General features: G+C 40.8%; 1 pseudogene; it reads right to left on the reverse strand.

The window, feature by feature from the left end:
* LOC102493587 (26S proteasome regulatory subunit 4 pseudogene) overlaps positions 1 to 16421 on the reverse strand; it is a 36556-nt pseudogene that overhangs the window by 18376 nt on the left and 1759 nt on the right.

The raw sequence follows: 16421 nt of genomic DNA on the forward strand, positions 1-16421 counted from the left end.
TTCTCAAATTTTTGGGCCATTTTCTCAGTCTTCACGGTGGATTTTTCTAGGCCAGCAATTTTCTCTTCTACATTTGAGATTCTATTTTCTGTATGATAGTCTGCTTTTAATACTTTCAAGGGAGATTTTGACTTCTTGTATTATAGCCTTCATCTCTAATATCCTATCTTTTTTATATCACTGGTTGGAAGTACTAGAATTTTCCAAATTGAAGGGTTTTTTTGTGTTTTTTTTTTATATTTATATTTTTATTTTTTTTATTGATTTTGCCATTAATGGCAATAGAAGCTTCTCCAAGAAGATGGAAGCCCTTTCATCAAAAATTTCTTATCTGTTGGGATAGCCCAGAGCCTTCCTGTGGTCATTCTATTTTATAGGAACAAGACAAGAGTTCCATGGTTATAGAGAGAAAACATCATGGAAATGTGGGTATTAGCAGATTTGCTGTTCTGGAAGAAACAGAAAGCCTACTAGAGAAGGTGATACTCTGTAAACACTGGAAATGCAGAATTAGCTGAAATTGTATTCATTTAATTTTAGTAGGATCAATCCATCACCTTACTCTGCACACACAGGAATATTCTATATACCACCATAATTCTCTTGTAACATCAAGCATGTATGCACTGTTGAGATTCAACATGCTGCTCTGTTTGCTGTTACCATAGGCCCATAGAGTGCCACCCACCTACTTGTGACTTGAAAAACTTCAAGTCCAGAACCTCTCTGTATGCCTCCTTGTCATCATCCATAACATGACCCAAGAATGACCAGTTATTTCCTTTTTTTATGACCAGTTATTTCTAAGCTCTATTGCAACTTTCCAATAATATGAACCTTTCTGCTTCTATGCATAGTAATGGGTCATTTGAATCTGCTGTAGTTTTCTTGAGCCTATTTTATTGCTTCATTATTATTATTAATACTGATATAAGAGCTTTGAAAATAGGGATTTTATCTTGTCCAAGATTTGCTATGTTGTATTTAAACCTAATATTGATTGTCCCTAAGCTAATAAAATTTAAAATAATTTTAAACTAAGTTAAAAATGATAATCTCAGAATACAGAGTTGTAGTCTAGTGGCAGGAGTGGGGAGCAGGGAGGGGGATTTTTCTTCTACCTAGAGATGGCAGTGAGCTAAGACAAGTTGCTAAACAGAACAATCCCAAAGCTAGTCTTTATGAAGTTTCAGTATCTGTTCTGTATAACACAAGATGGCTGATTTTCAGTCTTTCTAGAGTCTTTTCTTCATCAGCCAAGTCCTCAGCAACAGAAAATGGTGGTGAGATAGTTCCTTCTCAGTTGGTGGAATAAAGAGGAGGTTGTAATATCAATCATTGTAGCCAATGTTTGCTAGAATTGAGAAATGGTATCCAGGGATGTTATATGCTGTTTGATTCATGATCTAAGACATGGTGAGCACCTCACACTTTGTGTCCTGCAGCTACAGCCAGTGGCCAGTGTCAAATCTTCCTGGAAAGTATATGACTAGTCCCACGAGCAGCTCTCCTCACAAGCAACACCAGGATAGGTTAAGGTCATTAACCCCTCAGTCTACACATCTACTTTCCTCCACTGAGTTAACATAAAAATTCCTGGTAAGATTTCCAAATAACCAAAGGAAAAAAATCTCAAAAGTAAAACATGGATGGGATGTCAAATTTAAGGGAGCTATGTAAATACAGATATTCCCACACACTGATGGTATTGGCCTAAATTAGCATACCTTTACAGGGTAACTTGGCAACATAAATCAAAACTTTAAATGTATAAAACATTCCATGTCTTTTCATTATCTCAAGAGGGTGCACAGGTGTTCTGCACAATTGTTTGTGATCAAATATAGAAACAGCATTTCAGGTATGCTGAACTGGATCTGTTGGGGATGGGCTAAATAAATTATGGTCCATCTATACAATGGAATATACACAGCCACTCAGAGAATGAAGAACATCTACATAGGCTGACGAAAGAGGATGTCCCAAATGTACTAACTTTAAAAGCTGTATTGCAGAATTTGTTTTTACGTCTGTGTACAAACCTATTCACATAATTACAGAAGTGTATGAAAATTATGTATGCATCAGAAAATATATGAAAATATATAAAAGCATACTTAAGAAATTAATAAAATAGAAATTGCTGCAGAATGAGAAGAGGAGGGAGTAAAAAGGAAGATTTTGCTCTTCTGATTAAAGCTTCTCTACTTAACTACTTCATATTTCATTGCTCATGCATTACCTTCATATAAAAATTTCCAAAATAAAAAACTAGGAACACCAACAAAAAAAAAGGAGGAGGAGGAAATGGTGAGATAAATTATGGTACAATAATAAAATGTAATACTAACCAACCATTCAAAACGATCTTCTCCACCTCTACTTGCTGACAGGAAAATGTTTGTGATGTATTACTAACTTTAAAAAGCAGTTTACAAAACAAAAAGAGTAAGAGGGTGAGCAGAGGACCACTGCAGTCCCTCAACAATGCACTCCACGTTGCATCCTTTGTCAGGCCAGGTGCCAGCACAGTGTCCAGCACACGTGTCAGCAAAGTACCATTTCTTTGGTGTTCACTCATGCCTGCACAGTGGGATGGGCTTACATAGCTATGGCTGCTCCTCTCAGAGAACTGATTTAACCCCATTTTACAAGCAGCAAGATTGAAGATTAGGGAGGGGGTTTAACTAATGAAGCTTAGACTCAACCCTATATTTGTCTTCTACAACCAAAAGATTTGTGGAGTAAATTAATCAACAAATCCAGAAATGATGGGATGAATTGCAGAAAGGTTATAGGAGCTATACCAGATTGAATTAGTACAAGAGTGAATATGGAAGTCAGAATTCAGGAAGAAATCCTCACCTTATAGCAGCCAAGTAGTGGGGAGTGTGGTCTCTAGACCAGGCATTGAGTCCTGATTTCTTGCAGGTATGTAATCGTAAGTAAGCACTGAGGTCACTAGTGATCTATAGGTCACAGTTTTTCTTTTTTAAAAAATTTTTTATTCAATTTTTAAGAAGTATTATTATTTTTTATTTTGACCAGAGAGAGAAAAATAGAGAAAGCAAGCCACCAGGTCCTGGACTCAAACTGCATTATCCATGTGGGAGTCCAGTGCCCCAGTTATCACATCACCTGCTGATCCCAGTTCACAGTTTTTGAAGCTGTAAATTGTAATCCATTAGTGGGCCATGAAATTGATGCAATGGGCCAAACATTAAGATTAAAATAGGAAAATCCAGAAGCGGAGTAGGATAGGGTCAGCCAACATTCGAGGAGCCTGAATTAATGCATATTGTGAAGATACAGGCATTCTTGCGAATCACATTTACTTTTATAAACACAGCAATGTATGCATTGAGTCACATGGTGAAGTACTAGTGTAAACGGCAACAGAAAAGTTTTGATTCAATTTCTACTTTTTTTTTTTTTAATCAGATAACGACTCTAAGGTCCAGAGGACTAGGTGGTTCCTTTATGACTATAGTGTCTTTGTTTACAGAACTTAATTCCACATTGTTCTTCCCACATACGTCCTTTGCGTTTTAGTATTCCCATCTCTTAGATGGGGCTAATGGCATCGAGCTCACCTTTCTGACAGCGTTATTAAGGGAATGGAAATATCTTAGAGTGCTTTAAAAAGATAAGACATGTATAAATATGTAAGCAATCCCCCTTAAGACTAATCATGTGATTAATCCAAGATGAGCTGCTAGGCTCTGGAGGGATCCAAAGTCACTGCCTCAATGCTGGGTGAATAGAACAGGTTTCGTGATGTAGAAAGTGAGAATCTATTGCCATATTTGCTGAGGGCTTAATAAAAACATTTTCGATTCACAAGTTTCCCCCAGGAAGGAAGAGGAGTGTGTCGACTAGCATCAGCAGTGCGACATGATGGTGCATGTTTATGGAACTCCCAGCATTGCTGTCCTTCCATACGTAAAACAATTCCCTTTCAGCTCTAGTGTTTCTCTAACTGGACACATTTAACTTCCACAGGAATATTAAATTAACATGATGCTTGTAAAGGTAATCCTATCTAATGCTTTTTTTCCAATGTATTATTCTAGTAAGTTTTATGCTGAGTAAAAACTGTTGCTTTTCCTATAGAATCACATTTCTTTCTCTCTCTCTCTACAGGAGTTTAAGGAATACTCACCTTTTCTGGAGCTTAAGGTGAAAGCAATTCGTTTTTCTCTGGCCCTTAGCTGTGATCGCTTGTCCTATGGTTCCTTTAGATTTGTATTGATTGGCCCAGGGAGGCACCAGTTAGTAGGACTATTTTCTCTAGGTCTAATATCAGGCACTCCACATGAGCAGTCGAAATACTGTGGCTGGATACTGAACAACTCAAAACGGGAAGTCTTCACCCAAATCCAGAACAAAGCTGAGAGGCTAACTAGCTACTGCTAGATTCTTGAGTTTCCAACTTCTGCCTTTTTGCCATGGTCAACCCAGACACTGTGTGATCTGGGCATGGGCAGTGCTAAAGGTATCCTTAGAGTGACCCAGTGAAATATAATGCAAAAAAAAAGCGTACCTTTTTGCAGCTTGTGACCTTTTTTTGATCTAAATTACTCATTTTCTCATTCTAACTGGTTTGATTCAGATATGCTTCTCTTTATCCTGCCTTGTTCTGGTCCCACCAGGATTAACTTGGGCCATAAAGCCCACTTCTTGATTCAGTCTACCACTTTCTATCTTTACTTATCAACTTGCTCAAAGAACAACAAAAAAGCCCTGAACCATTGATTTCTAGGGAAGGCGTTATCCTCGTCAACTATGTTCTGCAGCACTGGTGTCTGTGGACAATGTGACAGCTCTCCGTCTATTAAGTCACTGCATTTGTATCTGGTTTTTCTCTGAAATTTGCAATGTTTCCATGGTATCCAAGCTTTCTGCTCTCTCTAGTCCATGAAAGGCATTTTAGACCTCAGCTTGCTGCCTGGCATGAAAATGGGTTTCCCACTGGGCAGAAACCCTGGCATCACAACAGTTCTTGTGTAATATTAAACACATCCTATCCTATTCCCAACCTGAAACCCATTGGTATTGACACTAGATCATTTATTTTGCGATAAGATACAGGCTAAGGATGATCAGTCTACCCTAAAAGAGTCAAATAAATTATAGTCTTATGACGTTCAAATCTACATCAGTTCATGTTATTTGGGTTTATCCAACTCAAGTCAACAAAAATTTAACAGTTAACTTTGTGGCAGATGTATGCTAGATCAGAATGTTCAAAGTCAACATTCCCTATCCTAAAGAGAGAGGTTAGAAATGAGAACAACGCATACGCAAATCTGGTAACACTTATTACAACTCACCATGTGCTCATCCAGTGCTAAAATTTCCCATGATTGGGCAACCTGGTGGCCCAGTGGTTAAGGCAATGGCTCCCTCATGGTCTACTATCTATTTCGAGTCCCAGATCTAGCAATTTGTAAAACATGCAAGGTGTGTGTGTGTGTGTCTGCTCCAAATCCCAAGAGTAGAATGGAGGAGAGGGGATTGTGGTGTTGCCATCCTCCCTGGTTTCAGGAAAAAAACACACTTTAAAATTTTTTAAAATATAATTTTATTTTTAATTGACACATAATGATTATTTACATGTATGGAGTACAACATGATGTTTTATGTTTACATCGTGGGATGACTGAATCAAGCTAATTAACATATTTCTCATCTCATGTTGTTAGCCATATTTTTGTAGTGAGAATATTTGAAATCTTTGTTTGTTTGTTTGTTTAGTTTGCTATAGGCTGCATATGCTCTCTGGAGAGCAAGAGAGGGAAATTGAGAAATCACTTCCCAGGAGGGATGGTCATGTTGCAATCCTTTCTCCTCCATTCCCCCCTTGGGATTCTGCACACACACACACACACACACACACACACACACACACACTTGCCTGATGTAATTATCAAGCTGTCTGGTCTGGGACTGGAACCACACAGTTGACCATGTGGGATCCAGTGTCTTAAGCACCATGCCACCTGCTGTTCCCTAAAGTCTACTTTTTTAATGAACTGCAAAGAGCATAATTTTACCCCTCTCTATTACATGCTATTCATAGTCAAAATTGGAATCTTAACTCTTCTTCCTATTTCAGCTTCTGAATCATTTTAACTGGTAGTTTTTTTTTTTTTTTAATTGTCAGAGGGTATGTTTGCTAGCCAGAGAGAGAAAGAAAAAGTATTCCTACCCCCAGTGAGGCAAATTCACAGCGCAATCTTCCACTCACTCCCATTTCTCTATCCCATCAGGATTAGGGGTACACACCCATGCATGTTTTTCAAGCCATCAGGATTCTGGGCATGCAAGTGCATATATTTTTCAGGACATCAGAGCTAGTATTCGAACATGATTGGCCATGTCAGGTTTAGCTCCAAATGCATGCTTATCCACCTCGTTAGGAGGTGCCTGACCAGTGGTACTTCTAAGAGAAGGAAAAGGTTGAGAGGAGAAAGGGGAGAGAGAAACCTCCTAATGCTCTGTGGGGGTGCTAAAATCTCTCTTCCTTCTTAGCACAGCATTCGCATATATTCAGTCAACATGAGCTGGAGAGCGAAAAGCAGAGAGGCAGGACATACATTCTTAGTTTCTTTCTTGCTCTGGGGAAATATGCAGCACATACTCCTGGAACTGTGCAGACTTGTACAGACAGAAGTTCCCTGGCCAAAGGCTGCCTCATCTTCAGAAGTCCTGCACCTGAATGCCCCAATGCTTGAATGCCAAAGATGGGTTTCCACATTCTGCCTGGAGGCTGGTGTGTCCCCTGGGCTCTCAGACATCACTTTTACTCCAACTCAGACCTGAGGGGAAGTCCGTGACAAGCCCAGATTTGACATACCATCATGGCTCACATCCAGCAGGCTCTCCAGACACAGGGCACTGAAGCAGTAAATTTCCAAGTTCCTCTGTGTGCAGGAGGTCCAGGGACATGGCTTTCTCAGTGGAGGAGAAGCAGGCTTCTTTCTGTGCCTTTGGCTCTCTCAGAGCCCTAGCCTGCCGGGACTTCTCTTCATCCGGATTTGATCCCAGAAGCCCTGGTCAGATGGGCTCTCTTGTGAATGGGAATATTTGTTTTCCAGCAGTTTCTGTATCATGAAGCATTGGTGTCCTAAAAGGGACAGAGGAAAATGTCCTAGCACAGCTCACACAGGCCTAAAGAGACTCATAGAAGACCCATGTAGTCTATCTTTGTGTGTGTGTGTGTGTGTGTGTGTGTGTGTGTTTTACGTTTTTAGTATAAAAACACATGCACTCACCAGAGAGAGACACACACACAGAGGGAAAGTGAAAAATCACACCTTTCCCACCACTGCCCCGAGAAAAAGCCACTTCACAATTCCTTTTCCTCCATTCTTTTCTTGGGATTTTGGGTATACATGCACAAATACCAGTGTGATTTTCAAGCCCTTGGGTTCAGGACTAGAGCAGTGCAGTTGGTCGTGTCAGATCTAGCCACCTAAACCTCCATACCACCTGCTGGCCCCAAACAGTTCTCTTTTAAAATTATTCTTTATTGGGGAACCAGCAGTTAGTGTAATGGCTATGTCCCTGGACTCCCACATAGTCGACCGCAGTTCGCGTCCCGGACCCAGTGGCTGAAAACTCATGCTGGGCGCATGTGCGTGCGTGCCCAAGATCCCGAGAGGAGAATGGAGGAGAAGGGATTGTGGCATGACCATCCCCCCTGGGGGGTGATTTCTCGCTTTCTGTCTCTATGTCTCTCTCTGTCTGGTGAGCACACGCGCCCTATAGCGAATAAAACCTCTCGAAAAAAATTACTATTTATTTACTTTTAATGGTTTTTCCATTGGGCATGTGCACTTGCCAGATGGAGACAGAGAAAGACAGAGAGAGAGAGAGAGAGAGAGTGATAAATCATCCCCCAAGGGGATAGCCATGGTGCAAACCCTTCATTATCCTCTCAGGATTTGGGACCTGCATACACATGTGTACAGAATAATTTTCAAGCCACCAGACCCAGGACTTGAACCACGTTCAGCCTTATAGGGGACTAACACCCTAGCTACTACATGACCTGCTGATCCCTCTGAACAGTTTTATCGATCTTTTATAAAAAGGTTTTTTGCCATAGGGCTCATGTGCTCCTTGGAGAGAGAGAGATAATGAGAGAGAAAGTGAGAAATCATCCTTACACCCACAGGGAGAATGACCATGCCACAATCTCTTCCTCTCCATTCTCCTCCTGGAATCTAAGACATGCCCACACACATGCCCGGTGTGATTTTCAAACCACCGGATCTGGGACTTGAACTGTGGTTAGCCATATGAAAGTCCAGCAACATAACCACTATGCCATCTGCTGGCCCCCCAGTTTCTATGTTAACAACTCTGAACCAGCAGGAACTTAAATGGTGAGCAACAGAAACTGATCCCAGCAAATGTGAGGACTTAAACGGAAGAAGAGGGTGTTGGTTCGAAGTACGTAAGGGAGCTGACAGAATCGAAGGGAGACTAAAGACATCAGTGTGGAAGGACGGGGCTGGCTCCTGGTGTAAAGACTGATTTGAGCACTTTGTAGCTCTTGGCTTTTGTAGCCAGCGTGACTATTTGAAGGCAGTCAATTCCTCCATAATAGCTTTCTCTGTCAATCTTAGAATTAGAGTATGGATTGAAAGTCATTATGTCAGGGCCAGCAGGTGGCATGGTGTAAGGGTGCTGCTGGACTCCCAAATGGCTGGGTGTGGTTTTAGTCCTGAACCTGGCAGCTTGCTTCCTCACTTTCTCTCTCTCTCTGTCACTTTGTCCCTCTCTGGTCAAATTAAAATAAATAAATAAATAAATAAATAAATAAATAAATAAATAAATAAATAAAGTTATGTATCAATGTTGTCGGTCAAATATCTTGATTTGGATAACTGCTCTGTGGAGACGTTAGAGAATGTATGAGGGATTTCATAGAGTTCATTTTAAAAAATGGAATTAAAGAGACTTCATTTTGGTGCAAAACTTTTTGAAACTCATTCATATTTTTTTTCATAATACGCATTCCCATGAATTTTTTGAAGAGTCCGTATATTCTTAAGAATCACTAAAGTATTATGGGTAAAGAAGCATGGTGTTTGCAACCTTCTTGAAAATGATTCCAAAGAAGAATTACTTTATTATTAAACAGAAAGAATGATAAATCTAGTGGCAAAATTTAAAAATTAATGAGCTTTTTGAAACTTTTCTGTCCTTTTGTAGTTATTTTTTAAAAAATAATTTTAAGGCCAGCCAGTGGCATGGTGGTTAAGGCAGCTGGATCTCACATGGCCAGCTGTGTGATTCAAGTCCCAGACCCTATGGCTTCAGAAACATGCCATGTACCTGTATGTGTGTGCCCAAAATTCCAACAGAGAAATAGAGTAGAAGGAAACTGCTGTGTGACCAAGCCCAATAGGGGATGCTTTCTCACTTTCTCTTTCTCTGTGTCCCTCTCTAGCAAGTGCACGTGATGTATAGTATATTATAAATTAATTAACTAATTTTAAAAGAAAGATTATTTTAAGATCATGATCTTCAGATCATCTCATCCAAGACCAGTACAACCTGAATCCCTGGCGGTGGACTTCAAGCTTGCAATCATCTTGAAGCTCTGCAGACTAGAGTGAGCAGGGCTGAGAACCAGGGCTGAGAAACAGGCTTAGCAGTTCAAGGCCTGCCCTTGTTTACAACTACATGAGGAAGAGCTTCCAAAGTAATAACTACCATTCATTTAACATATATAGCTTAATCATTTTTTATATTTATGTTTTTTTCTTACAAAAGTAATATAATTACATTGCATAAAAATTGGAAAATGTTTTTTAAACAAGAAAGAGTTATTACTATAACATAAGCTAGGAGAGTATTGGTATTTTGTAATGTACATATTTGCCTCCTAGACAGTACAACACATTGAACACACGGCTTTCGTGCTGCTGTTTTCATTTGACGTTGAAAATGTCTTTAGAGAAATCATTTTTGATGATACTGTACCACGCGGATGGGCTATTACTGACTTCACTCTTCTCCTCCTCTTGCACATTTAGATTGTTCTGACTTTTTTTCTTATGAATTACAAATAATGCGGCAAAGAACAAATTTGTTTGCGGCAGTGTTTCTATATTTTAGACCATTTACAGAGGTAGGATTATTGGGTCAGGATATGTTCATTTTCACAGCTCTCATTACAGACAACCAAATTGCTTTGCAAAAGAGCTTTAACAATTTGTGTTGTAACCAGCAAGAGATGCTAGTTTTGCAGAATTTGACATTATAAAAAATTTCAGTGCAAATTTAATATGTGAAATGTGTCAGAAGTAGGCCAGGACTAGTAAAAGGGCAAATTTAGTTTTAACTCTTGTCCTGCCACTGACTGGTTGTGATACTCTGAGATTGTGCCTTCATCTTTCTTCATCATTTCATGGACTTATTTAACACATGTTTATTTAGCCCTCACTGGGTTTCAGGCACTGTCCTCAGTGGATTGTAGGCTGAGACTCCCGGGAAGCAGACACTGAGGTGGACATTAAGGAGAAAGACATCGATTAGAGGGTACTCCTGGGATCCATGGGTGTGGAACGGAGGTAACAGGTGCAGGATCAAGCAGTCTCGAGAAGGTGGGTGGCAATTAGTCTCAATAAAGTCATAGCTAATCCCACATGCAGCTCTGAAAGTGGGATGTGCCTTCAAAGATATTCCAAGGCAGGCTGAAGGCACTGGGGTTTTGTACCCACACTTTGCTCACTGAGTAGATGTAGGCTACTGGGGAAGGGGACACAACCTCAGCTGAGGGAGCTCTTCAGTGAGGAGGTCTGCTAGCTGAAGGTTTGAAGCAGCTCTGCTCCAAGCAGATGAAGAAATAAGTGCTTTATTACTGAAGAGAAACCTGAGTAGTGCATTACAATACACTATGAGTGATTAGAAAAGCTGAGAATGGTCCTGGTCTCATGAAACTTAGAGCTAAAAGGAGAGATTAGACAGTGATGTCAGAAACATACATACACATACACACACACACACACGCACACAGACAAAATGACAAACTGAAAAGCAGTATGAGAGAAGAGTTGAGGGTGTCATGAGAGTAAGTGACCAGGGAACACTGTCTAATCTTGGAGTATCAAGGAAGATGTGCTAGAGATAAGGAGGATATACAGGGGGTAATCAGGGCAAAGGATGGGAGGGGTGAATTGTCTGGCAAATGAAGGAACACTACAACAAGCTGAGGCTAGTGGAAGCAAAAGATTCACGGAATTACAAAAAAAAGTCAAGTGGGGGACCAGCAGTTGTCATAATGGCTATGTCGCTGGATTCCCATGTAGCTGACCACGGTGTGAGTCCCAGACCTGGTGGCTTAAACTCATGCCAGATGTGTGTGTGCATGTCCAAGATCCTGAGAGGAGAGTGAAGGAGAAGGGATTGTGGTGTGGCCATCCCCCTGGGGGGTGATTTCTCACTTTCTGTTTCTTTCTCTCTTTCTGTGTTTCTGGCAAGCACATGTGACCTTTTACAAAAAGCTCTCAAAAAAAAAAAAAAAAAAGTCAAGTGGCTGGTGTGTTGATGGCGAATGTGTGTATGATAGGAAAGAGACCATGGAAGAGGCTGTGACCAGCTTAGGACTCCATTTTAGGCCATGGACATGAGAAATCTTTAAAAGGTGTTAAGTCCATGAATAACACATCAGATTTGCATTTAAAAAACTATTTGTAGCCATTAAAAATAGATTTAAGTGGGGCAAGAAAGGATGAGAGAGATTAGGACACTAGGATAGCTGGTATTATAGTGGAGAAAGTGGACATGGTAAGACATGGATAGATTTCAAAGCAATAAGATTGTAGGATTTGGCAATGGGTCAGGTTTGGGAGGTGAAATAGAAAGAAATGTCAAGTATTATCTTAAAATAGTAAACCCAAATTGGGATCAGCCAATGGTGTGTTGATTGGACCAACTGGATACCACATAACCAACTATACAGTTCAAGTCTTGGACTTGGCAACTTATAAAACATGCTAGCCACATATGTGTGCATGATCCAAATCTCAAGAGGAGAATGGAGGAGAAGGGATTGCAGCATGGCCATCCCCATTTGGGGGGTGGAGTGGGTGATTTCTCACTTTCTCTCTCTCTCTCTCTCTCTCTCTCTCTCTCTCTCTCTCTCTCTCATGAGTACATGCCCCCTGTATCAAAAACTAATAAATAAATAAGTCCACCCAACTGAATGATGCTGATGCTGTCCAGGAGATGGGGACACTAGAGGAAGTTAGCTTTGGAGTAGATGATACATTTGGTTTTAGTTGCTCTTGCATTTGAGGTTCTTGAGATATCATATAAAATTTATATTGAGTAGGTAATATGGGGAGAGCATTCTAGAATTCACAGATGTCTTGACATATATTTGGCAGCCACTGGAAAACAGCTGGAGATTTAAACAATAAGCATAAGAAATCACCTAGGAGAGACTACAGAGTAAGAAGAGGCTTAGCACCAAATTTGAGGAACTCAGATATTTGAGTTTGTGAAAAGGAGGATAATTCATCAAAGGAAAACTCCTATGAAAAGGTAGGTCATGGAAGCCAATGCAAATGCTTCTATAAGGAAGGGGCAGTCCAAGGGTTGACTGAGGCTGAGCAGTGAGTTGGGAAAGGGACTGGGAAGCACAGAGCTCAGCAGCTTATCCTCTATTCATGGATTCAAAGAATTCACTGTTGGAGACTGAAGGGGAATAAGGGGTGAGTGGGTTTCAGGAAATGCAGACAATGAGTACAGATATTTCCCAGAAAGTTTGACTGTGATGGGTCAGAAAAAAAGAGAGGGGACATTTGGAAGGGGTAGTAGGATTTAGGTAGATTGTGCTTTGTTTTCCTTTTATGATGTGTGAATGTGGGTAGGAAAAGTCTAGTGCAGTGGAAAAGCTGAAGGTGGGAGGTCAAGGAATAGAAAGGTAATCAATACAATGAGGTTCCTAAGGAGAGTGGAAGGAGGAGGAGGGAAATAAGTATCTCAAAACCCCCAGCTGACTTCTCAATCTGTTTTTCAATAACCCAGTTTAAATGAAGTACTTTTTCTTTGGGGCTACTTTGGTATCGTCACTGGGTAGGATCAGCTAAAAGACAGCCCTCCAACTCTTGGGCACAAATTTGGCCAGAAGTGGGTATTTGGGGGTAGTGAAGGGTTTGAGGCTTGCACCCACAGCAAATATGATCCAAGCAATATGATGATCTTTACCAATCTGGTCTGGTAAATTAGTAAATGTCTATTATGTGTCTTCTGTGTACTAGATACTTGGGACACAGCAGAGAATAAAAAGGATTTATTACTCATTTTTTTGGAAGCTACCGTATAGTAGGGAGTCATTATAATGCCTAATTGAATAAGTTGAGCGTCATGAGAGAATTTTAGAGCTCTATAGCAGTTAATAGAAGGAGGGCTTCACTCCATTTTAGAGATGAGAGAAGATTCCCCAGGGAAAATTATATTTAATACAAGACATGAAAAATGGGCAGGTGTGAGGTTGATGAAAAGAGCTGGTAGGGTGGGGACAGACATTAAAAGGTCATGGGTGTGGAATTTTAGGAAAACTATGAGGTCAATCTTGGGAGAAGTTGGTAATTAACTGTAGATGAATGCAACTTGAAAGCTGAGCGGTCCATGATTCATTTTTCTAGACTAGTCTTCACTAAAGCTGCTTTTGCAATCATTATTGTTAATACCTGATGGATGTTTAGTCCTTCATGGTTGTTAGCTAATGGCTCCCTAATAGAATGATCTGGAATAGAGGGTGCTTTAAAGCTACCTGACCTTTTGAAGTACCTCAGACCAGCTTGATTAGAAGTGCTAAACATGGGCCTGGTTATTATTAGTTTTAAAAAGGCCAGGTGATTCTAATGTATAGTTGCCATTGAGACCATCTGCCATGGTACTCCAGAGAACATGGGTGGGCTGGGATTTGGTCTCAGGATATCAAAGCTTAGGTTTCGGAGTGAAAGTGCAGAATTAAGGAAGAGCCTTTGCTTCCCTCAACTGCTACGTCTTGGAGAAACTACTGCCAGATGTTCTTGCATTCACCAACCCAGAGAGATTAATTTCTTGTATATGTTAGAGATGGAGCAGGCTATTGCCCTCTCTTTTTGAGAAATTTGCACTAATTCTAGTAATTTTGGCTGTATGCTCTTGACTGGAGAGAGAAAGAAGGAAATAAGGATCTCAAACCCCCCAGCTGACCTTGGAGGCTCCAGCTATTTGTCCATGCCCTTCTTCCCTTCAGGAGCCTTGCCAGATGCTTTGTAGCAAGGCGGTGGGCAGCGTGTCCTCAGCCCTTTCAGCCCCACCACTGCCAAGGTTGGAGGAGTTTTGTTGCTTGCTGCAATCTCCAATTTTTCATGCAGCCAGTTCTTAGGTCTTGCAAAAAAGTGTTCTTTTGACTTTGTCATTCCTTTTGTGTAAGTACCAAGACTAAAGTGTCTCAGGTACCAACTGACCAATACTACAGGGAACGTACCCAGGGTCAGGCTGAAAGGAAGCACTTCCTAGGCTGAGTCAAAAGTTCTCCATGGACCAAAGACTGAGTTCGTTGTCTTCTGAAAACTTGGGGCAGTATTTGTCTACCCTATTTATCTACTGGCTAGGACCACTGAAAAGCTATCTGGGACCCTGGTGAAAATCAGATTTCTAATAAGCTGCCTTGGTATCTCTAGAGTCCCTGAGGCAGGAACACAGGCAAGTCCCTCTGTCTCCTTTCTGTAAATGATGGTGGCTCTGAGCAAATTTGACTAGATAGTCCTGCTGTCTGTTCTCAACATCTTCAGCTGTAGCCTGGCCTCAACACACCTGCTATGCTTTCCTTCAAAACACTCCAAATAGATCTTTCAGTTCTTTAGATGGTCTGACTTTGAAGAAAGAGAGTTTCTGGGAGGTCTGATCTCACATTTCACATGAGTCTTGGGCTGTCTCCCATCACGAAGGGTGTGTTTCTACCCAGAATAGTTGGTATTTAGGTCAGTGTCAAAACATACAACAAGGTCATTAATTAATTAAATATATTAAAGTGAGGAATGGGCCCAACCCTGTTAGTGTTTAGAAAGACTTCAAGGTAGGGATAAACTCAGTGCTGGCATGCCAGGGCCAAGTCAGGCTGAATGAGTCATAAGTGAGCCCAAAATTGTTCTCTCCCACCACTGAGATCTACTTAGCACCTTTTCACCCAAGCACCTCAACAGAAGTATCACAAGCAGGATCCTGCTCCTCAGACAATTCTTCTTCACAAGGTATGTGTGATGTGGGATCTGTGTTGCTCACAGTCCTGTTTCATTGCTAGGAAAGGCTGAGGTGAAGGCAAAGTCCTCCCAGTGGGCAGCTAAGAAGTTGAGTGTGTAGACTTGTGTGTATGTGTGTGTGGGTGTGTGGGTGTGTGTATTTGGAAAAAAAAAAAATATATATATATATGCCATTGCCCAGTGAACCCCAGTGAACAGACAGGAGCACTTAGACTTGGGGCATAGCCTGCATGTGACCCCTACAGTCACACTCCTCTATAGATAGAATAAGGGTCAGACAGTGAGTCAATTTTAAATTTTTCTCAGAGATGAATGGATTATTGACTCATTGCTAGCCCTTCTTTTTGCAGCATGACTACATTCTGGCGCCATTCTCTTCATTTTGCCTAAACATGACACAGTTGCTTTTCAGACACACTGTCCATGCTTTGATGACACTGTGTCTCCTCTCCAGGAGGACTTCAGTGGAGGCCTGAACTCCGATTCAGGGGTGACACACAGTTTTTGAGGCCAGTTCCTGACACTGGACTTGCTATAAACCTGTCAAATGACCATTCCAGAATAACTGATAACCTCTAGTTTAGATGAATTATTCTTTTTTTTTTTTTAACCACGATTTTGAAATTAACGAGGTCTCCAAATATTTTCTGCCTCCAGTTAGAATAAACAATCTGTGTTGCCATCGCTCTAGTTTGCTTCCTTGGCAAATTTGTCCTCTTCGACTTTAAACTCTGCTCTTCACTACCATGATTGTTCTCACAGCTCTGCCAATCCCACAATGAGGGGAAGGAAATGGGCCCTCTAAATGATTTTTTGGTTATCCATATTTAAATTACCAGCATGTCAGCTTGTGACAAGTGTGTAGAACAGAGTCCTGGATCAGGAATCAAAGTCCTCGTAGTGTAAGTGACCAGTGGGATCTCCCTTATTCACTCCAAAGCTTTGGCTATGAAAGCTGCTAATGGGATCATACGGACCAACTGAATGTTGGTCAATGAATATGAAAGTGCTTTGGAAACAAAGTCAAATATAAAAACCAGGACTGCTCTTAGGAGAAAGAAAAAAAGAACCCCTGAGAAGTAATTTCTCTTCATTATAGATCTCTCTTCAGTCCAAAGAGTAGCTATGTAGAGTATCCCTCTC

Source organism: Tupaia chinensis, unplaced genomic scaffold (genome assembly GCF_000334495.1).
Source record: "Tupaia chinensis unplaced genomic scaffold, TupChi_1.0 Scaffold000549_1, whole genome shotgun sequence".
NCBI classification, from domain to species: domain Eukaryota; kingdom Metazoa; phylum Chordata; class Mammalia; order Scandentia; family Tupaiidae; genus Tupaia; species Tupaia belangeri.